General features: G+C 38.9%; 1 protein-coding gene and 1 pseudogene across 4 annotated transcripts in view; one reads left to right on the forward strand and one right to left on the reverse strand.

Moving 5' to 3' along the window:
* Positions 1–2,154: 2,154 nt before the first annotated feature.
* The window catches only part of RNF144B (ring finger protein 144B), a 160,109-nt gene continuing 139,179 nt past the window's right edge, over positions 2,155–23,084 (forward strand). For all 4 annotated transcript variants that reach the window (XM_045847114.1, XM_045847115.1, XM_045847116.1 and 1 more), the window contains exon 1: positions 2,155–2,356. The gene's annotated coding sequence lies outside the window, so the exon portion shown is untranslated. The remainder of the gene's footprint in view (positions 2,357–23,084) is intronic.
* Positions 9,670–9,946, reverse strand: LOC123824018 (annotated as a pseudogene).

Raw genomic sequence — 23,084 nt, forward strand, 5'->3', positions numbered from 1 at the left:
AACTCTCAAAAGCAGAGGGAAGCTGTGGTAAGAGCACACTGTTACACAGTAGGAAGTTTGGGATATGTATATATAAAGAGTAATTCCTATGTGTCAAGTTTTCTATTAACTACTGCTAGTCCACTACTCAATTACAAACCAACATTCTCTTTATCCTTGAACTGTATGACATAGAGTTACTGTGTAAATAAAATGTTTCATTGAAAAACCCCAAACATACCATTTTCTCTCTAATTTCCATTTGCTTCTATTATTTCCCAGTTGTTTACCACCACGGGCTCTCCTCCATCCACCTTCCTTCAGGAAAAGTTTATCTCTCTAGGGACTTGTCATAGGATTAAACTTTGATTTCACAGAGGTAGTAGGATCTATACTCTGGTATTCACCGATATTGTGCAGCTTCTGGAGCTCTTTTCCCTGATTCGCTCTCATCCCTAACCCCATCCTCCTTTGAGAAGGGCTATTGCTGGAGCCAGTAATCCTTCTCAAGCAAAAACCTGATCTCGCCATTACCTTGCCTATAACATTTCAATGTTTTCCCATTGTCTGTGGAATAAAGTGCAAGTTTGAAAACATAGCCTAGAAAGCTCTCCATGATCTGGCATCTGCTTATCTCTGTAGCCTTGTCTCTCTATTCTTCCAGCCACTCACACTGCCATCCCCAAGAAAAAATCCTCCAGCCATAATGAGCTTCAAATTCTTTGAATTGACATGTTCCTTCTTACTTTTGGCTTTGTCTCTATGTTATACCTCCTGCTGGAAAATTCTTTCTCCTCCTAGTCTCCTGTTCCAGGCCAAATTACATTCATTCTTCAGGTTTCAGTGTAAGGGTCTCTTCCTCTGGGCTTCGCGTACACTGCCTTCCATGTGTGCTGCCTTCCATCTGAGCATCTAGTTTTAGCAGCCTGTTTGCTTGTCTGTCCCCCTGCTCAGCTTGGTGAGGTTGAGGATGTTGACTTTCTGATTAACTCTTGAGTCTCTAGCATCTAGTGGTGTCTTGAACTAACAAGCCTTCAATAAATATTGGCAGAATGAATAAGAAGGCCAGAGTCTTTGTACTAACCTCCCTTTACTCCTCTTTCTATGTCATCTAAGCTGGTCCTTGCAATAATTTGATGAGTTTATCTTCTAGTACCCACTTCCTGCCCAATAGAGAAACCTGACGATTCTAGTAGGTATTCTTCCCCCTGCCCCCCAACCTTCAGATTAGGGGCTGTCTGATCAATCTTTTACAGGTATTTGCATGATCAGGGCTGTGTAGTAAATCGGTTGCTTCTCATGTGAATTCCTAGCATCCTTTATGCCTCTAACCTACTCCATAAATATATAGTATATGGATAGGTGAATGAATGAGTGGAATGCCATTTAACTAGTCACCTTCCACATTCCCAGTAGGGATTATGCCACTCCAGCTCCTGCATATTAGTGATACAGCAACGTTTTCACGGATCCTCTTGCATCATTATGTTTAAATTACTCAGTATGCTTTGCCCATTGCCGGTTCGCTCACCATTAGAACTTTCTGAGTACATCCACCTGTTCCTTTCCAGAAATTCGGCTTGGGAGCTGCGTCTCTCCTAAGTGAGAATGGAGGCTCAAAGCATGCTCAGTAACCAAAGCCCGGTGTAATGAACTGTTCTGGCCCTGACTGGGAGCTCTGACAGGTGGCAGGTATCGACAATGCTGGCAAAAGGGACTTGTCCTGTCTTGTACCGCTGAACATGTTTCCCCCCTGAAGCCAGTCTAACGTCCTGGCAACTTAAGTGTAGACACTGGGGACATCTTCGTTTTAAAAACAATAAAACAGAAGGAGTTATTGTGAAAAATTAAAATGACTGGCAGGAGATTCTCAGTGCACAATCTACATGAATGTCAAGTGTTAAAGTGATGCTGTGGTTAAGACAAATATTGACGGAGGCGGGGATGAATGGAAGTACGTTGAACCTCGTTGGGCATATCAAGATTTTTAAAAGGATTTTCTGAGATTGCCCAGCCCCAGAATTTCAAGGACCTGAGTCGCTGCCTCTTGCCTAAGAGAGAGACTCTGGGGGAGGTGTGTGCGTGTTCGCGCAAGCGGAGGGCAGGCTCGGAGAGGGGCCCACGCTCTCGCGAATCAACAGCAGGGGGAGAAGGGAGCTCGGCGAAAGGCCGCGGGAGGGGAGAGGAGTCAAGCTGCAGGGGCAGGGCCGGAGGAGGGGGCCGAGACACGCTCAGGGGCTGGCTGCTGGAGACCCGAAAGCCTGGGCGAAGCCGGAGCGGCTGCCGGGCGGAGCTGACAGCCGACCCCGGGCGGCGCACGCCCCGCCGGAGCCCAGTGCTCCCGGGTCCCCAGCTCCGCACGCCACTCGCGCTCAAGGTAAGGAGGGGCGCGGGGTGCAGCCTTCTCCCAGCGCGGCAGGGCCGGCGTACCAGGTGGGCTTCGGCCTCCCTCGCCCCTCCCGGGTCTGCTCGGCGCGCAGGATTCCTGGTCGGTTGCCCACAGAAACTCGCGACCCTCACCATCCTCGCTTTTACTTAGCTGCGCTTAGGACCCCCGTCTCGTCCCTGCTCTCACTTCCCTTCCCCTCGGGCAGCTCCCGGAACCCCGCACCCGGGTCTCTGGGGGAGGAGGCGGAAGGTCTTCCACCCTCACCAGGTGTGAGGCGTAAACACTGGCACCGGCTTCCGCCCCCCACCTTCCCCAGTCTGCAACGATTTCCAGGTTGAACTCGCACCGCTCCTCTCCTTCCAAAACATACCTGTCCCTGCCTTCTGTAACCATGCTAACTTTGGTAGGTATAGCGTCTTATCTTTTGTATCTGCACCAAACAATAAGTTGAGGGTCTTTGGGAATTAGGGAATTAATTTACTGAAAATCAAATACTGTGATGTTTCTAAGGTTTTCTGGTTGACTGTGGTGCTACAACTTTAGCTTAGAGCAATAGCTCCTAGTCCAGCGCTGAGATCCTGATTCAGAAATGTGTGTGTGTGTGTGTGTGTGTGTGTGTGTTTGTGTGTTCGCAGGTTTCTGTGTATTTGAAAGCACTCTATGTGATTGAGATGCACTCTCTCTTTACAGTCACTTGAAAGCATCAGTCGGATCCGCCTAGGAGGGGGGCGCCCGACTGTTTGTAAGCCTCACCTGGAAATAGTGTGAATAGAGAGAAAAACAAAAACAAAAACAAAAACCAGTGAAAGCTGGTTCCCTTTACGTTGGTGAATTTGGTGGAGTGCCATTAGTTAAGAGATGAGAGTTTCGGGAAGGGGGTGTTAAAGTTCATTTGAAACTCAGATATAGAGTGGGGAGAAATACCACTTCTAAGAGTCCTCATTGAAGAGTTAGCTTTTAAACATCAATTTTAAAAATGTAAGAATTCCTTCACAAGTACTTTGGCTATTAGAAAGAATGAGGCCTAGGCTGGTGGGAATTGGAAAATCTTTCGCATGCTTGCATTGATTGACTTTATGTCAGTGACCGCTGGCATTTTTGCATGTTGGTTGCTTTAAGGCTAGAGATCCAAATGGACTCTCATCTCTAGGAATAGAAGGAGGAATGATCATGTAAATTGATTTGGATCCTGTTTACTTACATTCCTAATTTTTAAAATCAAGCTCTTCTACCATGAATTGGTTGAGTGTCTATAAATTATACTGTATTTGAATTTACACAAAGAACTCTTTCTCCATCTTGCACTTTGTCATAGATGTACATCTGTACATTTGCTTTTTATGTATATCTGTATATGTACCTGAACCATTCTAAGCACACTCTCTGAGTGTAACTGCCAGGGAAAAAAACGATTTTTATTTGTCTTTTGGAAAATTGAAGTGAAGGATTAACTTTGAAAAGTACCATGAAGTGGGTATAATATTAAGCCATACATAAAATGAGATGCTTATTATGAAATGGGGATGATATTTGGTACCTGCTTTCAGGGATTTTAAGTACAAGTAAGAGACTTTCTGTAAAGCATTTTGAACTTTAGGAGTCACTGTCTAGGTATTGAGCCAATGTGCTTGTTTGCCTGGCAAACTTTCTTCTTTTTAAAATTAACTTTCCCTTAGGAAAAGTAGTGCAGATGCACACAATTCAGCTAACCAGGTCCAGAAAATACGGTTTGAATTTTAAAAGTGACCTTAATTCATCCATATAGATCTAATGTTTGTAACATGTGCCACAAAATATGCAGAAGTATTCATTGCTTGCTGACCTTTTCAAAGCATTGGCTTAATGAGGGGAGTTATGGACAGAATACAAATTATATCATGAATTTTGTTGGCTTAGGCAAAACTATTATTATTTTTTTCCTAAGGTTTTTGTGTATGTGTGTGTATACTGGGTCTGAGACTTACATAATTATATACATATATGTTACACATGTTTTTAATGGGAACAAAAACCCGCAATATTTTTCTTTGTGGCAGAACACTGTAAACATTAGGTTTTGATTACTTTTTAATGGAAATTTTAATGTAACAGAACTAAAAAAACTTCAAGGAAATAATTCCATAAAGATCTATTTGGAACTGAAAGTTTTTTAATGAAACACGTTTGAAGCCCTTAGTCTGTGGGCTTCAGATATGTAGAGCAGTCCTTTGTGAGTGGGTAAGGGTGGTAGATCCAATTCTGGCAGCTTCAGACAGTGGATGATTAGACCCTGCCACTGTTCTCCAGACCTTTAATTTGTTCTGTAACTTGATGCTTCACTGACCCTACACTCTCCCTGCCACGCCAGCTCACAGAGGAATTGCTGGCACTCTGGATTGAATTTTTTTCCTTCCCATCAATTAGAACATGTTTGCATTGGTTGCAGAATGTAGTTACATTTTTAGCTCAGCATTCTAAGAAATAACCTTTAGTTATGAAGAGAACAGTCGGAGTGTGGCCTAAATCACAAATTGCCTTATTTAATTGCCATGTTAATTTCCCAATGATTCAACTATGTAGGGATAATAGTCATAGAGTATTAAAATTGGAAGGCACTTTAGAAGTCGTCTAGATTCTAATCATTTGTTTCTACAGATTAATATGGAAGCACTCATAGTCACAATCCATAATTTGACAATATCCATTAAATTTTATATTCTTTCCAGTTCTTGTAGTAATGAGGATTTTGCTAATTTTAAATGGAGTTATATACTCTTTACTGTTCTTGGAGTAATGTGGATTTTGTTAACTTTAAATGGATTTATGTACAAGTTTAATAATGTAGAAATGGCCACAAAATATGTTGCAAATCTCAGCTAGATTTCCAGTGAAACTTGAAGTGTGGTGTTAAAGGCAGTATGAGCCATTCATAAAGGTGGTGAACTATTCTAAACTAGCATCCTGGGTTTTTCATTACAGTAGGCAGCAGGGGTGGGGGGGGGGGACTTCTTCAACTAGCTGACAGAAGTAAAGGAGTGCACTAAGAAAGGTGAGTATAAACAAAAGAGTAAGGTGGTGAGGTTTGTGAAAAGCATAACCTACTAGATCGGCAAATCCTTCAGGAATGGTTGGCCTTTAGACCCCTTCCCAGAGATTTTAATCTGAAATAATGCCAACAATCACTGGAGTTTCTAGTCCTCACTCAACACCCAACTGAGTTAAGGCTTGATTTCAGAAGTCCCACTTGATGTTTCTGTCTTTCAAGATCCTCTGCAGTAAGCCCTGGCTGGCGTAGCTCAGTGGATTGAGCGCGGGCTGTGAACCAAAGTGTTGCAGGTTCGATTCCCAGCCAGGGTACATGCCAGGATTGCAGGCCATGACCCCCAGCAACCGCACATTGATAATTTCTCCCTCTCTCTCTCTCTCTCTCCCTCTCTCTCTCCCCCCCTCCCTTCCCTCTCTAAAAAAAAATAAATAAAATCTAAAACAAAAAGATCCTCTGCAGTAAAAGATCTCTTTGCTCATCATCCTAGTGTTGAAACAGTTTTGTTTTGTCACCAGTTGTAAAAGAATTTATTCTAGTATGTAGGCACCAGAAAAATTGCATCTAATCTTAAGAAAGTACATAGAGGCCTGGCCAGTGTGGTGCAGTTGGTTGGAGCATTGTCCTATAAACCAAAAGGTTACCGGTTTGATTCCTGGTCAGGGCACATGTGAAGGTTTTGGATTCAGGAGCACGTACAAGAGGCAACTGATTTACGTTTTTCTCTTACATCAATGTTTCTCTCCCCCCCAACCCCGAACTCAATGGGCATGTCCTCTGGTGAGAATTAAAAAAAAAAGAAACCATAAACTCCTCAAAGCCCCAACAGGTAGCCATTATTATCCCCTTCACATAGATCTGTGATTCAGAGAAGTTAAGCATTGTGACCAAGGACTCAAAGCATCACTACCAAGGACTCATATCACTTTCAACACCCCATACTGCTTCCCTAACTAGTGCAAGCTGTTGATTGAATCTGTAGATGACAGTATGCTTATTTTGGGGTATCTGACAAATTTCCTAATTCTGAAAGGACTTTATAAAGTCTTCATAAGTGTTTATATTTCAGTTTAAGTGCATTCAGTGTGTGGAGCTTAATATTCTGACATTGATTTATTGATTAAATATATTTAATCCTTAACAGGGATGTCTTTAAAAATATCTTTTCTCAAGCCCTGGCTGGCATAGCTCAGTGGATTGAGTGCGGGCTGCGAACCAAAGTGTTGCAGGTTCAATCCCAGTCAGGGTACATGCCTGGGTTGCAGGCCATGACCCCTAGCAACCGCACATTGATGTTTCTCTTTCTCTTTCTCCCTACCTTCCCTCTCTAAAAAATAAATAAAATCTTAAAAAAATATCTTTTCTTTATATTGCCATGACATTTTGGTGATCCACAAGACATCTATCTCTATTATGACTAATTTGACACACTCTCCATTGCTCTCTACAAGTGATTCTCCAATGTATGCTACCAATTTATTCAAGACTTTTTAGAAACTGTATTGTAGAGTCATCCTGCCAGAGCAAGTGCAAGTTAAAATGTGTATTACTTTGTTAAATTTAGTGTCTTTTATGTTTCCTTTATATTATAGTAAGGATGTTATATTTGTTTGGTTTAGAAAGTATGTATGTAATTAGGCTATATTCTTCTGTGAATTTCATTTCCAGATAGTAAAGAGATAACTTCAAAATACTCATTAAAAATGGGTATTAGTCTGATAGGGTAGAGAGTCATTGCCCTATAAAGAATATTGCTGAATCTGTCACAAATATAACTATGTGGCAGTGAAAGTTTTTCCTTTAGTGTCATGAATTTATACATTTTTATTAGCTTCTTTTGGCTTTGGATTAGCATTGAGCCTTATATCAAAAAGTGAAGAATTGTCTCCTTAAAGTCTAATCTTGAAGCTTCTACCCCAAGAGACAGTCCTTCTACCTGCAGAGGGCTTTCTTTCTCTTTCACTGCCGTTCTTCCATTGCAGTGGTTATTCTCTGAATAGTTGGTTCATAGAAAATCTTTGTAAGCTCTTTGAAGGGCTCCACTGCCAGGTCTAGTGTGTACAACAATTGGACAATGGGCCACACATTGGCAAAGTCCACCTTCCCCGTCTGCAGTTTGGGAATGTCATTGTGAGCAACTCAGAGAGAGTTTGCCACACCCTTCCTCACATCTGTCCCCTCCAGGAGAGGGTAGTAGTGCCCCATGAAATTCTGCTTTGTAAATGGACAAAGCAGAAACAGACTCACAGATACAGAAAACAGGCTGATGGTTGCTGGGGGTAGGGGGAGGGATTGAGAAATTACAAAATAGTCATGGGGATATAAACTATAGCATAGGAAATACAGTCAATAATGTTGTAATGACATTGGATACTGGAAATATCACAGGGAACACTTGATAAAGCATATGATTGTCTAATCAGTATGTGGTACACCTGGAACTAATATAAAACAATATTGAATGAAAACTGTAATTGAAAAAAATTTTTTTAAAGAAAAACATTTCCAATAACTATAACTTAGTATTTTTCCATAATATTTAATTAGTCCAGGTTTAAAAAAAATCATATTCTCCATTTGCCCTGGCTGGTGTGGCTCAGTTGGTTGGAACATTGGGAGTTCCATTCACAGTGAAGGCACATAGTACCTAGGTTGTGGGTTCCATCCCTGATTGGGACGCATATGGGAGGTAACCAAATGATGTTCCTCTCTCACATCAATGTTTCTGTCTCTCTCTCTCTCTCTTTTTCCCTCCCTCCCTCTTTCCCTTTCCCTCCTTCTAAAATCAATACACATTTTAAAAAATATTAAAAGAATTATACTCTCTATTGGTATACTTCAGGACTTTATCACTATTTAAATGTTTTCTGAGAAACCATGTGAGTAGAAAGAGGTTAGACTTTTTGGACTATCATATTTAAATTTGTATATAAATATTTAAGTTTATAAGAAGGTTTATGAAAATATTAAAGAGCATGTATGACAATTGAATAATTTTATATTTTGGTTTTGGAAAATATAGAGGTGTATAAAGAGTATCAGTATCACCTCTAATCTTATCATCCAACAACATCTGACATTTTAGCCTAAGTTTTCCACTTTTTAACTATGCATTTGGGCATTTACCTGTATGAATGTTGTTGTTACAAAATGAAGACTTTTTCTATGCATTCTTTTTCTTAAAAAAAAACAACAAAACTGCCCTAGCTGGTGTGGCTGAGTGGATTGAGTGGTGACCTGAGAGACAAAGGGTCGCCAGTTCGATTCCCAGTCAGGGCACATGCCTGTCTTGTGCAGGCCAGGTTCCCGGTAGGGGGTGCGTGAGAGGCAATTACACGTTGATGTTTCTCTCCCTCTCTCTCACCCTTCCCCTTTCTAAAATAAATAAATAAAATCTTAAAAAACCCAAATCAAAACAAAAACCCTTAACAATGTCATAAGAATTGTCCATGCTATTGAATATTTTTCTTAGCTCTCTGCACTATATTTTATTTGCTCATGTTTCTTTTGATAGATTGAAAGGTGTGGATTATATCTTAAAAATCCAACTATGCTGCCTTAAAGGTTGTGTGTGTGTCTGTATAGATATGCTTGATTTCCCTAATGAATGCCAGGAAGAAATGGTATTTACTACTTTTCCTACTGTAAGATGAGAAATTTAACACTTTTACTACTTCTCTTTCTCTAACTCCTCTATTTTCTAGTTTTTTTGTGGTTTAGTTTAGGATTATTAAAATCAAGTTTATTATTAATAAGAAGTGATGAAATAATTTATATTCTATTTAAAGAATTACTTTTGATATTGTATTTAAGGTTTATGCCCATATTGACCAAGTTTATTTATTTAGACTTAACTTTGTTCAAGTTTTTTTGCTTATATCAGCAAAACAACTTAATATTATTACAGTATATTATATTACAGTTCCTCTGTCCTTAAATTCATATCACAATACTTTTCAGTATATATTCAAGTAATTTTTTTCAGAGGTCATGTGTAGCTGAGAATGTTTTTAAAGAAATTTGTTTATTGAAGGCAAGAGGATGTAAGCAATGTAAAAATCAGAAGCTTATTTGGCTTTAATTGGCTTTTCTTTCTCTTGTCAAAGGCGGGCTTGGGATTTTATCTGTACATTTTCTAAGGGTCCAAATTTGCTCATGAAATCCTTTTGCAGGGGGAAGGAAACTGTGGGACAGAGATTCCTTAAGTGACTCATTGGGAGAACAAACTCTTGATTCCGGAGGACGTAGCTGCTCAGCGGCCTACTCCTTCCCCTCTGCTTCAGTGTACTACAAAACAGCCATTACACGTGATGGTGAGCCCAGCAATTAGCAAAAAGAAGCTCAGGGAGCCCGCTCTGCCCTCTGGGCACTGGTTCAGGTCCTTCATTATTTTGCATACGGCCAGAGGGTCTTTTCGATTTTCCAGAAGTCCAGGGAACTTTTTTTTTTTCCATGGATACCGTTAGGTCTTCCTTTGTTAAGTACCTGTTATCCCCAGCAAGTTCGTGAAAGGTGAGCATCACTGTTTCCATGATGCGTTCCATCTGAGAAGGCATTTTGGTGCGGTCTTGGTCCCAGGTGCTGCAGATCCTGGGTGGGCTGCAACCTGCGGCCAGTGAGCAGAGTGCCGCCAGCCCTGAGCATGTGTTTAAGAAATTGTTTTCAGAAAGCCAGTAGAGATGAGAATACTTTTCTGCTTTTCTTGCTGTATATAAAATGCTTGTGTCACAGTCTTTACCTCAATACTCTAGATATTGCTTGATTGAATTCTAGCATTAGGGTTGCAGAAACGAAGTTAATTTTGTAGGCAATCTGTCTTTCTATCTCGATGCTTAAAACATTGTTTTCTTTTCTCTATTTTTTTAAACCAGACTATATCATGGTGATAATCTGTTTTATTAATTTTTCCTGGCACTTTTGAGTAGTTTTGATCTGAAGACAAATCTTTTCATATCTCAATATTGAATTATTTTTTCTGGTTATTTTTCATTGATATTTTTTGTTGTGCAATTATGCATACATTTGTGAATTCATCTCCCATACCATGTTTTATTTAATAAGTTTAGTCTTTTTGCCTCTTCTCTAAATATTAGCAGAATTTCTCAAGCTTATCATCTACTTTGATCAGATTTTTAGTCATTTCTAATATGTTACTACCTCCACTGCAACTTTTTATTTGGAAATGGTATTTTTTTAGTATCCAAGTTATCCTTCCTAATCTCAGATCCTTCCTGCTTTATGATTACCTACTTTAAGTTCATAGTGATGAAGTTCTTTCGCTTTTTGTTGAATCCACTAAATAGAAAATATATAAAAGTTGTAACTGTGCAGCACCTTTAGTTTAGTAGAAATAATTACCATCTATGGTAATTCATTAGAAGCGTCTCCTTTTGAAATACAGTATCTTCATATAAATAGTATTCTTTGTCTGTTCTACCTTAGAGAAGTAATCCCTATTAATACAAAACCAGGAGTTCTGATGTACCTATGTGTGGGAGCTTGGCTGAACCCATGGTCAGTGAAAGGAGAAGGAAAAAGTCAAAATATGATGTGGTTTACTTAACTACTTCAGGGAGAAGGAAGAGTGCAAGGAGCGGGTGGTACTAAAGAAGGGAACTTTGGCTCTTTACAAAATGTTCTTTATTATACAATGCCAGAAATTAATTAAAATAGAAACCTTTATCTCAGTTTTCACATACTTTTATACATTACCTTATTTTACCCCTAACACTGTTGCTTTAGAATCAGAGGGTCGTGGCCTTCGGATTCAGCAAGTTGTGGGTTAAATGAGTTCCTTACTACCAATTATGAAAACTTTGCAAATTACTTTAGTTTTCTTAGCCTCCCTTCCTTCACCTGGAAAAGGTAATATTGACCACATAGAGTGACACAGATTTCATCACATAATTATGTAGGAATTGTCAGAACAGGGATGGTAGAAGGCATGGATGAGATGGCCCTTGGAGAGTGTGGAGCCAGGCCTTCAACAATGAAACCCTGAGGACACAGGAAAAGCCAATACAAGGAGACTGGGAAGGAGTGGCCAGAGCGGAGACAAAGATCTGGAGAGAGTGGCATAGGCAATCAAAGGGAATTTAGAAATTTAAGATGAAAGGAATTCTTACTTTCGTCATGAGGACAAAGACGTTATCATTGTGTTTGGCAATTAGATTGGTGTGACATCAGCCACAGGCAGTTTCAGAAGAAATATATAGCTAGAAGGAAGGTTGCAGTGGAATGATTAATGAGAGTAAGGAAGATTGGAAAGTGTAAATGGCTGACAAAAAAGTTCTTCCCTTAGGAAAAAGGGAAAAGATAGGAGAGGAGAGAGATAAGTTAGTAGCTAGATAGGTACTCAAGATTGCAGAATTGGATTTGGACTGGAAGAAATAGCAATATTTCAAAAAAAATTAGGGACTGAAAATTTGCCAAGTTTAATTTTTTTCAAATAAGGACATTAAAAATACTACTATCTGCCCTAGCTGATGTGGCTCAGTGGATTGAGCGCTGGCCTGCAAACTGAAGGATCGCAGGTTCGATTCCCTGTTGGGGCACATGCCTGAGTTGTGGGATAGGTCCCCAGTGGGGGTGTGTGAGAGGTAACCACACATAGATGTTTCTTTCCATTTCTCTCCCCCTTCCCCTCTCTAAAAAGAAATAAATACAATCTTCAAAAAAATAAAATAAAAATACTACCATCTAATTTTAACTTGTTTCAGAAAAGGAAGAAAGTATTAGCATTAAAAAACTGAGTAAATTTAGCTTTATGAGAAAGTCAGTGTCAGATAGTAGAGCTTTTGTTTTCCTGCCCAAGATTTATCTTTCTCTCTGTGTTTAAGTTTCCATCTCTCCTCCTTTAAGGGTCTGGCTTCACCAGAGGTCTTCTCTCTCAAATATTTTCAATCTCCTTCTCTATGGACTCTTTTCCATTAGCATGTAAGGATGTTTTCCTCTCTTATCTTAAATACATAGGTAAGAGATAATGACCTAAGTGAAAACAGTGGCAGAGGAGGTGGGAGGAGGGGCTAGATACAAGGACGTTTTATAAATAGCTTTAGTAGGACTTGGTGACTGATTGGATCTGGCAGGTGAGAGAGGGGAGGAATCTAAGATAACTCCCTGGGTGACTGTGCTAGGTGGTGCTGTCACAAAGGAGGAGCGGGGCTGGAAGAATAAACACATGGGCTCTGTTCAGTGTGCAGTAGGTTTTATGGGTTGGGAGCTTGGACTGTGTCTTTGACCCTTGCTCCTGCGTGCCTCTAACTAGGCCCCCACTGCACGCCAACATCCCACCTCAGCCACTGTCATTTCATCCTTCTTGGTTGGTGTTTAAACCTCAGTTTCTGTAGTTATTTAACCCTTGGGAGTTCAAACCCTTGGAGAAGTTTGTGAACCAACTGCATCTGTAGATTTTCTATTAGAAAAAATAAAAATGAACCAATTGATAGAAATATGAGTACACATGTAACAGGATGTTAAAATGGAACCATCTTAGTTTTCAGTTTTAGCTGCAGCTGGACCTAATAGAGGCCATGTTCCAAAGTCAGGTATAATTGCATAATGCCGACTGAAAAAGAAGTACAGGGGAACCAGTTTGGCATTGTTTGCAGTTAGCTCATCTGCCACCCCCCAGCTGATAAAACAGGCTGTAGAGACCAAGAAAATAATGATTAGAAGACAGTGTTTAGACAGAGTTGGTGGTAGGTGTGAGTGCCCCCCTCCTGGCCACCGTGAGAGAGGGGTGTGAGGTTCTTGTCCCTTCACCTCAAGTCTGGAGGAAGGGGTGCTGTGCAGACCATTTGGAGTGTCTAATGTGTATGCCCTACAGATTCAGAGGTACAATGGGTCAGAGATTCATGCTTGAGAAATCTGAAGGACAAGACTGGCTGGGTAGGTGTTTTACTGGTGGATCAAAAAGATATAGTTATATTGTTTCAGCGTTGGATAGAATGCAGGTTTGTTCTCCAAGGACCAAATGTAGACCACACTGGAGAGTGAGCTAGCCAGAGGTCATCTCAGGTCATGTGTGAAGGGCCACCTGGACCCCAGCAGTGTAAACTGAGGGAAGAACCTTAAGTAACCATCCGAGAAAAGGATCTGTAGGGGAAAGAGCCCCAGTGATGAGGGTGGAGTGGAGGCTCTCCACCTTTCCACCCCCTGTTCTCCTTATCGCCACTCCACCCTTGGCTCAAGAGAAAAAGTAAGATTTAAATGTCCATGAAGTTCATAGACCACCAGCACTAGGTCATTATATATGTATTAGCCATGCAAGAATATTGCTGCTGCCTTTTCTTCCTCCCACCTCATCCCTGCTTTTGTATTAGAAAGTGGGGTAACCTATATTAGCAGTTTGGCTACAGAGAAGAATCTTTCCCTGTCCCCCCTGCCCAGTACCAGTGGCCAGTGCTCAGCAGCCCATAGCTGCAGGAGGGGAGAAGTTTAACTTTACATGAGGACAAAAGAGTTTGAGGGCTATATGAGATTGAATACATTAATTACAGAACTGTGATTGAGTTTTAGACCTAGAGTGATTTGCAAGTGTTTTTATTATTTGCGAGTGACTGGGAAAGTCATGACAACTGCTCTGAATTTTATCCAAGGATAAGGGAAGAACCAGCCCCATACAATAAATATAAAGAGGCAATGGAGGAAACATATAAAGTAAATTTCTGATTAGAGCCGATAAGTTCTGCTTGTCTATTATATGGGCCATACATGTAAAATCATCTGTAGTTTTGCAGTGACATAATTGTATGTATATATATATATATATATATATATATATATATATATATATATATATATATATATATATAGTTCAGTGATATATAGTTTTCACATACAATTGACAAGAGGGTAGAAGGGAAGGGCAGAAATGGTTATTACAGGAATTAAACTTATTCTATTCACAGAAATGTCACGATAACTATTTTTATATCTTAAAATGATGCTAGCAGAATTTAATTAATCAATGAAAATATACATTAGGTTATTTTAAAACGAGGTTTGCAATCTGTTCCACAGCTGGGGAAATGAGCTGAGATATTGCCTTTGTGTGATAAGCACCTAAGACATTTTCCCCCTTCTGTTTCCAGAGAATCACAGAAGCAAACACAGTTAAGATTGTTTACCATTTGTATTCTGTCATTGATCAATTAAAAAAAAGCATGTGTATTCCTGTAAACAATAAAGATGATGCCTATAAGCCCATAAACTCTAGAATAAACAGAATGCTAATGATTTCTCTTTTTAGCTTTGGGGAATTTTAAAAGGGCTTTAAATTATTAGCTTCCATATTATCTTCCTTGAATTTGCAATGTTTGTTCAATCAAAGTCTTTTAATAGTAAAGTAGTGACAAGGGGACTATCTAAATAATGTCTCTATTAAAGTGTTCCTGGAAGTTGAAAAGACAACTTGAAAAATACATGTGAGACACTCATAAAGGATGTACATTGACAGAGAACAAGTGCAGTTTATTCCAAAGAAGTGGAATTTTGGATCCAGGGGGAGGATATTAGATTGACCTGAAAGGTGGACTAAAGCTGATGACCTGGCATGAGGTCTCCAGTCAGTCTTCTGTGGCTCTAGAGGAAATCCTGCTGTGCCCTTAGGATGCTGAGGGCAATGCTGTGTTGCTTTAGTGCCCTGCTCAAAATACCTTGTGGACTGCCGTTAGAGTAGTGGTGAGAGCCAAAGTGATAGAAGTGTTGTGACCTGGGGCATACCTCCTAATTGTGCTTTTTCCCTATGGTAGGCTAAATTGTAGGATGTCCCCAAGATTCTGCCCCCTGGTGTACACCCCTGTAAATTCCTTCTCCTTCAGTTGGCTAGAGCCTGTGAAGATGATAGAATAAGTTATTCCCATGATGATGTTACATTACATAAGACTGGAGAGAGATTCGCTTGCAGGCGTTGAAGAAGCAAGCTGCCATGTTGTGAGAGAGCCATGCGACTAGGATCCTAAAAAGCTGCTAGATTAGTGGTTAAATTATTTCACGACTACAGAAAACATACATTACCCATTTTTGCTATTCGATACTCTCAGAATTACTAAAGCATATGCTGTTAATTCTTATTCTATCTTCATGTCTGTTAACTGCATATGTTTCCCATTAAATTTGTTTCTCCATATTGTGTCCTGGGCTTCCTTCAGATTTATCCATAGCTTCACTAATTCTTTCTTCAGCTGGTTTCATTGACCAGCTTTTGCTCTGATAATACAGTGTAACAAACAACTTAAAAACCTCAGTGGCTTGGGTATGTCTTTCTCACATTGCACGTCAGTGGCTGCAGGTGGGTGCAGTGTCTCTGCTCCAGGTGGTGGGTCAAGTTCATTCAGCAGGAAGACAGCAAGCAGCCCCTGTCTGGGACCTGAGGTTTGGGTGGTGTACAAGAGGGCTGCCTGGGACTTGGAATGCTTCCTAAAGCCTCTGCCCATAACTGGCAGTCAGCAGGCAAGCCCGACATCAATGGCACGGTGCACTAGACTCTTCGCTAGTGGAAGATGAGAAGAAAAATTTTAAACAACAATATGATATATTAAATTGTTCTGTTTTTTTTATTAACAATATTTTAATTCTGTTGTTCTTAAAAATATTACAATGACAGAAAACTTGACATATACCTTTGAGGAGCCTGCAACTAGACTAATTGGAAATAAACACACATCTCCCACCACTGCTACATACAAATATGTACAAGTTGTATAAGCAAAGGTTTAAAAAACAAATTGGAAAAGAGGGATGAACATACCCATATGTATATATGTGTGCAGTTTTCCTTAAAAATGTATAACATGGTTGTCCTTTATTTTACCTGACTCAAAGAAATTCTCCATCTAAAGCTATTTTATGTGTATTCCTAATGCTATACTCAGGCAATATCATGAAGCAAAAGTGGTTCTTTCTGAAATTTCTTTGTTCTTTTGTAATGTCTTAGTCTTGATATATATGTTCTATTCCATCTTTTATCTTGTCAAATATTTTACAAACATTAAAATTCTTAGAATGCTCTATTTGCTGTGCTTTTGGTGAAGTAAATTGTCCTTTTTGATTCACCCACTAATTTCATCTTTCTCATGGTGATTTGCTTGCTCATGGGCCTTATCATTTGAGTTTCATGTATCCTAGGCAGTGGCGGAGTTCCTATGAGGCAGTTTTCAATTTCATTTGTTGAGGTCTGCATGCTTCCACAGTTTGGGATCTGGTTTCCAATCCTGTGTAGTTAGAGTACATTTGAACTCCTTCCTGTGCCTTGAACAGACTTCAGTCTCTAATTTCTCACGGGTGTCTCCTTTTGCATCTCTAGCCCAGAGCCAGTGGCACGCTTTTGTACTACATCCCTTCTGAGAGAGTGGCGTTTTCAGGTCCACCCCCTCCTGACTTTATGTAAGGTGCTTATTTCCAGCTCCACACTGTGGATAAACTCCACCCACCCTCCAAGGTGAATATCCTATTCTTAGGTTCCTACTAGGTCTTCAATTCCTAATTACCATTGTGGGTTTAGAGTTTCTTTTGTGTTTCTGGGAGATTTCCCTTTCTTGCTTTCATCCCAGATGTATTTAAAAACAATTTCTTATATTTTGTGTAGAGCTTATTTGTTAGCAGAGCAGGGTGTAGGACGGGGTAGCAAGGGGTGGGAATGGAGTGGGCTTCCCAAGTCAGCTCAGCATTCTTTACTGACTGACTAGAAGTCCATAAATTCATTTTGTAACTTTTCCACCCCCAAATTTTATTTTTTTTATTGGAAGTACAGTGAATATATAGATTAAGTTGGAGAGAATTTATATACTCATGATAGAGAATCTTTCTATGAATTATACCATTTATTTGAGACTTCTTTTTAATGTCCTAATACAACTATTTTCAACTGTTGTGCCACAGAATTTTTAAAACATGCAATACCTGTCTATTTAGTCAGGGGCACTGACCTCTTTTTCCTTAGATTGTCAAATAAAAAAGTGACAATCGTCAACACAACAATAGCTGTCTGGTGGGAATGAATCAAAATGATTCCTACTTTTTTGTCAGATTGGCAAAAATAATATATTTTTGGTGTGCCATGGATTTTTAGTAATTAGTTTGGTGCCATGAGATGAAAAACTTGAAAATCACTCTTCTACTGAAATTGAACAATGAAAAAAATAGGTATTGTATACTTATTGTTAAATTTAGTTGTAGGTTTTACACTTTATTCCTAGATTTCCTGGCTTGTTGAATAACCACGAGCAAATTAATCATAGTTTTAATTTGGTTGGTCTGTTTAATTACTATATTTAACTCAATTACTCAGTGATTATAAAGTGACAAACTTACTGGAAAACATAATTCAGTTTTTAACATTTTCATATGAGCTTAGTCATAATATATTATACTTCCAAAATATAAAATATGCATTTATCAAAATTACTCAACATGCACATAAGTAAAACCTTGTGAAGCATAAGTAAAAATAGAAATTACTGGCAGCTGTAAATTAAATTAAATGTGTGATTTTATTACTTGGTGCATGCCAGAATCAGAATTTGTAAAATCATTGGTTGAAAGGAGAGGCTGTGGAACCTAGGTCTGTTGCTAGACTGGGGAGCTCAGCTTCAGGCACAAACCTTGAGCTGAATGACCTTCATTGTTAGCATGTGGTGAAAGTCAGCTCAGATACAACAGAAGTGATAAGCTCCTGAAGAGGTTTTGTAGAGGTTTCATTGGAGATTGTGGCACCGCACCTTCTGTTGGCAACATACTATCTGTCTGATGTGGTTTTATGCACCTTCGGTTTTAAAGGATTTTGCAAGATTATAGTGAAAATATATTATTTCTTTTAATTAAAAAATAGATGTATGGCATGACGTGTCAGGTGATACAGCATCTAAGGCGGTATACCCAAACCAGCCAAACCTAAATGGGTAAATCTTAAAATATATTAGGGTTTTTTGGGCTACAGTATTCTCTGTTATCTATAGTTATTCAGGTATGCTTAGCCCCCTATATTAAATATATTAAATACCCCCTATATTAAAATTTGCTCATTTTAGAAAATTTCACCTTTGCTATTTATTTTTCTTATTGTTTTCCAATTATTGGAAAACACTTAAAATATAAAGTACTACATACATATATTTAATTGTAACTAGAGGTTGTAGGAAAAAAGCCTGAGCATGTGATTTACTAAAGTGAAATGCATAGACGACAGACAAATAGGATATCTGTTATTGAGGTTGGACTCATAAATGATATTGTGGTTACAAATCAACTTATTCATCAGGTAAATATACGTTCTTCACATTTGGTTGGTTTTGCTTTTGTTTTTACCATCTCATAATATGGGAATGAAGAAAGAAAATGAGAGTTAAAGGAAGTCAAATTTGTCACATCTGAGAAGCATGGTGAAAGGCCAAGAGTTTCTATATAATCACCCCACTTTATATTTGCATGATATTAAATATGCATTAAATAAACTTGATATACATTCTCATTTGGATCTCACAACAACCCATGAAGCAGGTGGCGAAGTGTTGAAGACAGTAGCATTCCTACTTTACACAATGAAGGCTCACAAGATAAAGTGACTTGCCCAGGGCCTTATACAAGTCAGTCCTCACTTAACATTCTCCATAGGTTCTGCAACTTAAAGAAACCAATTTCACCCTGGCTGGTGTGGCTCAGTGGATTGAGTGCCAGCCTATGAACCAAAGGGTCACCGGTTTGATTCCCAGTCAGGGCACATGCCAGCTTGGGTTGTGGGCCAGGTCATTTGGGGGTGTGCGAAAGGCAACCACACATTGATGTTTCTCTACCTTTCTCCCTCCCTTCCCCTTTCTTTAAAAATAAATAAAATAAAATCTTTAAAAAAATAAAAAAAAAGAAACCAATTTTACCATAGGTGATTGGTATAAACAAGAGTTAAGTTTTTATGGCAATTCATCAACATTACAATGAAATAGTGTTGAAAGGTGTTATTCCAGGACCTGCTGTGTTTGGAAAAGTGGGGGATTTATTCTGGAGATAAGAAATGACTGAAGTGAGGTGTGTGGCTTAGGAAACAGTACTAAATAAATTGATTATTTGAGTATACTGTTTCATCTATCTGTAACATACCCTTGCATCATTGGCATAATAATTAAGACTTCACAGTTCTCTTTTTAAATCAAAATGTTTTATTGGTTCTAAAATGAGAACAGCCTTTTAAAACACAGGAAAAGACTTATCTTGAGAGAAATGAGGGGTCAGTAGGGTAAGTTTGAAAGTAACATTTACCCAGCACCTATTTTATGTCAAGGTTAGCACGAGGCACTGTGAGCAGGTGACAGAGGGACTTTTATTCTCATTTTATGCATACCAAAATGGAGGCTCAAAAGATTTAAGTTTAGTAACTAGTAGCAGGTTTGGTTACCCAGCTACTAATAAAGAAGCAATAATTTGAACTTGAGCCAATGCATATTCATCTCTCTTCTCTATGCAAGACTATCTGTAAAATGCAAAGCTAATGTTAAAGCCATCTCTATGGCTGCACTACAAGATGGAGACCGTGTGCAGTTCTTCTTTCACTACGATGCCACCATGTGATCCATAAATCATTATTGCTCGTAGAACTCTTTTCTCATTGGCTCCATTTATTAACGTAGCACTTAGAACCAGAAAGGCCTTCAGAGATTAGAATTTACAAACTAAAGGTATATAACAGAATGCTTTTGTGGAATATTTTAAAAATATACATAACGCCTTCTGATTTAGTAGGTTTGGGGTGGGTATGTGTGTTTGGAAAAGTTTCCTAGGTGACCTGGTGTGGTTTTCTGGTTAAGAATCATTTCTCTAGCCTAACTCCTTCAGATTGAATAGATGAAAGAGTTTTCTTGAAAGGAAGAAAAATGCCTCCAATTTAAGATTGCCTTGGTTAACTTGGGTAGTTAGAAAATTAAACCTTAATGATTCTGTTTCTTCAGTTCTTTCTGAGCTCATATTTCACCACCATAACTTGCAGTTTAGTTTCTGATTTAATGACTTGGGGCTTTAGGTAGCTCTTTATTTTAAAAACAAATCTGTTTTTTAAAAAATATAATGTAGATGAATGAACAATGCTCTGCACTGTGTTTAGGGTTCAGAAATTGTGAGGAGCTCTTTAATGATAATTCAAGTTAGTTGCAAACAGCTGCAGCAGGGAGAGAGCAGACAGAGCTGCTTGGTTCAGTGCTAAAGCCATACTGAAGTTTTTGTACAGTGTCTGTGGCACTGAGACTTAGCTCTAGGCTGGAAAATTACTTTTTAAAACCCACAAAGGCCCGGGCTGGTGTGGCTTAGTAGACTGAGTGCTGGCCTGCAAACTGAGAGATTGCAGGTTTGAGTCCCAGTCAGGGGCACTTGCCTGGGTTACGGGCCAGATCCCCTGTTGGGGCAGAGTGAGAGGCAACAGATCCATGTTTCTCTTGCATATTCATGTTTCTCACCCTCTCTTTCTCCCTCCCTTACCCTCTCTCTAAAATTAAATAAATAAAGTTAAAAAAGTAAACCCACTAAGTTTATTTTACGTTCATATATTTCTGAAGTGATTTATAACCTGACATTATCTCCCACTCTGGCCATGTTTAATTACTTTGAAACATGATTTCACAATTCTTAAGGTTTATATAAATATAAAAGCTTACTTTTTCAGATGGGTAAATCAGGCTTCTGGAGACAACAGGAAGCAAGAGTATCTTTTGCTTACATTAGACAATCGGAAAAGAAACCCAAGAAGAAATCTATCATTTGTGGAAGAGAAAAGAGCACAGTTAATTTTAACCATAGTTGAGTCCATCCACCATAGTTGTTGACCGGTAGCTAAGCAGGACTCTCTTTTCATTCATTAGCCCCTTGCCCCCACATTTATCTTCCTTAGCAGCACAGATCAAGATATTTCATAACATAGAATCCAGATAAAGTATTTGGGGTTCAAGTGACTTGATTTATGATCTCTACTTTTTATTAAAACAAATTCACTTTCAAAGGGAGTCGTATTTTTAGTTTCACATTTTCCTTCCTCAAAGAGAAGCTTATACTGTTTTTCCCATGTTACGTCAAACACATTTTTTTTTCAAATTTTTTAAATTAAGATTACTCTTAATGATTGGGAATAAAGAAGAGTGTCCATATCTCCTCAACTGGTTAAACAAAATGACTTAGTTCAGGTAAAATGTCATGGGTTGATCCCTTAAAGGAAAAATATAATGCTACATTATTACCTTATAGAATTCTCAAGCCTATAAGAGAAGAGAGAAATAGAAGCAGAGAGAAATAAACAAAAAGATTATACATCTAAGCATAGGAAAGCCTACTCAGGTCCAGAATGAACTGAAGACTTTTTCTTTGGTTAGAGGAACTACTAGATCAGGGGTGTCAAATTCATTTTCACTGGGAGCCAAATCAGCCTTGAGGTTGCCTTCAAAGGGCTGAATGTAATTTTAGGACTGTATAAATGTAACTACTCCTTAACTAGGGGCAAGGAGCCCGGCGCTGCAGCTGGGTAGAAACAAGGTGCTGGGCCAGATAAAACAAGGTGGAGGGTGGGATTTGTTCCGCGGGCCTTGTGTTTGCCACCTGTATAGTAGATATTGGCATGGGATTTTTTGGAACAGGCCATATGCTACCTGTCATTAATTCCTTGAACAAAGTAAGTTTTTCTACTTTGACTATTTGGAAAAGTAAAACAAACAAAAAGCACAAACAACAACAACAACCAAGTAATCACCATTTTTATGTTATTTTGGGAGTAGGAAGGACTTCCATATTTGAATGTTGCATTTTCAAGAGAATATATCTGTATTTTATCGTTGCTAATGCAACCAGTGAGAAGACCTCCTGTATATACTCAGAAACTCAGTAAGTTAGGATTGTTGATCTTATAAGGCTAGATGGGACCTTTGAACTAGTTGTCTTTTTTCACCTGTTATACACAAGTGAGAAATCTGATGTGGCTTGTCATTGGTTACCTGGGGGTTGAAGAAAAGCTATTGGTGAATATTTTTGATTTTTAGTGATATTCTTTTTGGCTTTTTTCTGCTTACGATAAAAAATTAAGTAGTTAAACTTGTATATTCAATCAAAGAAGGTCAGTATCTGGTTTTTCATGTTTCAGAAATATGGGGTATGTAGTAATACTGTTCTCTACATATTTCTGGCTTTCTGCCTTCCATATTGTGTTTCCTAACCCTCATGTAGTTGGATGGCACCACATGACCATTTTTAACCAATACATTTTGAGCAGAATTGTGTGTCATTTCTGAGGAAGAATGATTAATCCTTGATCTTAGACCCTCTGGGGATCTGTGCAAGGTACTCCATCGGCCTGTGTCCCTGAACCATAATGATATGCAGCGCCCCCTGCTGAACTGGAATAGTCATAGCATGAGAAAGAAAAACCTTTTTGTTTTGAGCCACTGAGGTTTGCGGCTTATCTGTAACCTCAGTTTAAGAACCTACTAACAAGGTGTTTTCTTCTAAGCAAGAAAATGTTTCTAATTTAGGCTGTAGCATTGAAGGGAAAAGAAGAATTTAGATAACACATATGACAATTTAGGGCAAAAAAAATGATATGAATTTTTTTGCTTATTGACAGACTGGGAGTATCTTTGGGGGGAATGTTTCTGTATCATTATCTTTACCCTCCATTTTGGTGATTTTTTACCAACCGTGGTAGCAAACTATGCATGGAATGACTGCTGT

Source organism: Phyllostomus hastatus, unplaced genomic scaffold, assembly GCF_019186645.2.
Source record: "Phyllostomus hastatus isolate PE091 unplaced genomic scaffold, TTU_PhHast_1.1 phas_contig_524, whole genome shotgun sequence".
In the NCBI taxonomy this organism is placed as follows: Eukaryota; Metazoa; Chordata; class Mammalia; order Chiroptera; family Phyllostomidae; genus Phyllostomus; species Phyllostomus hastatus.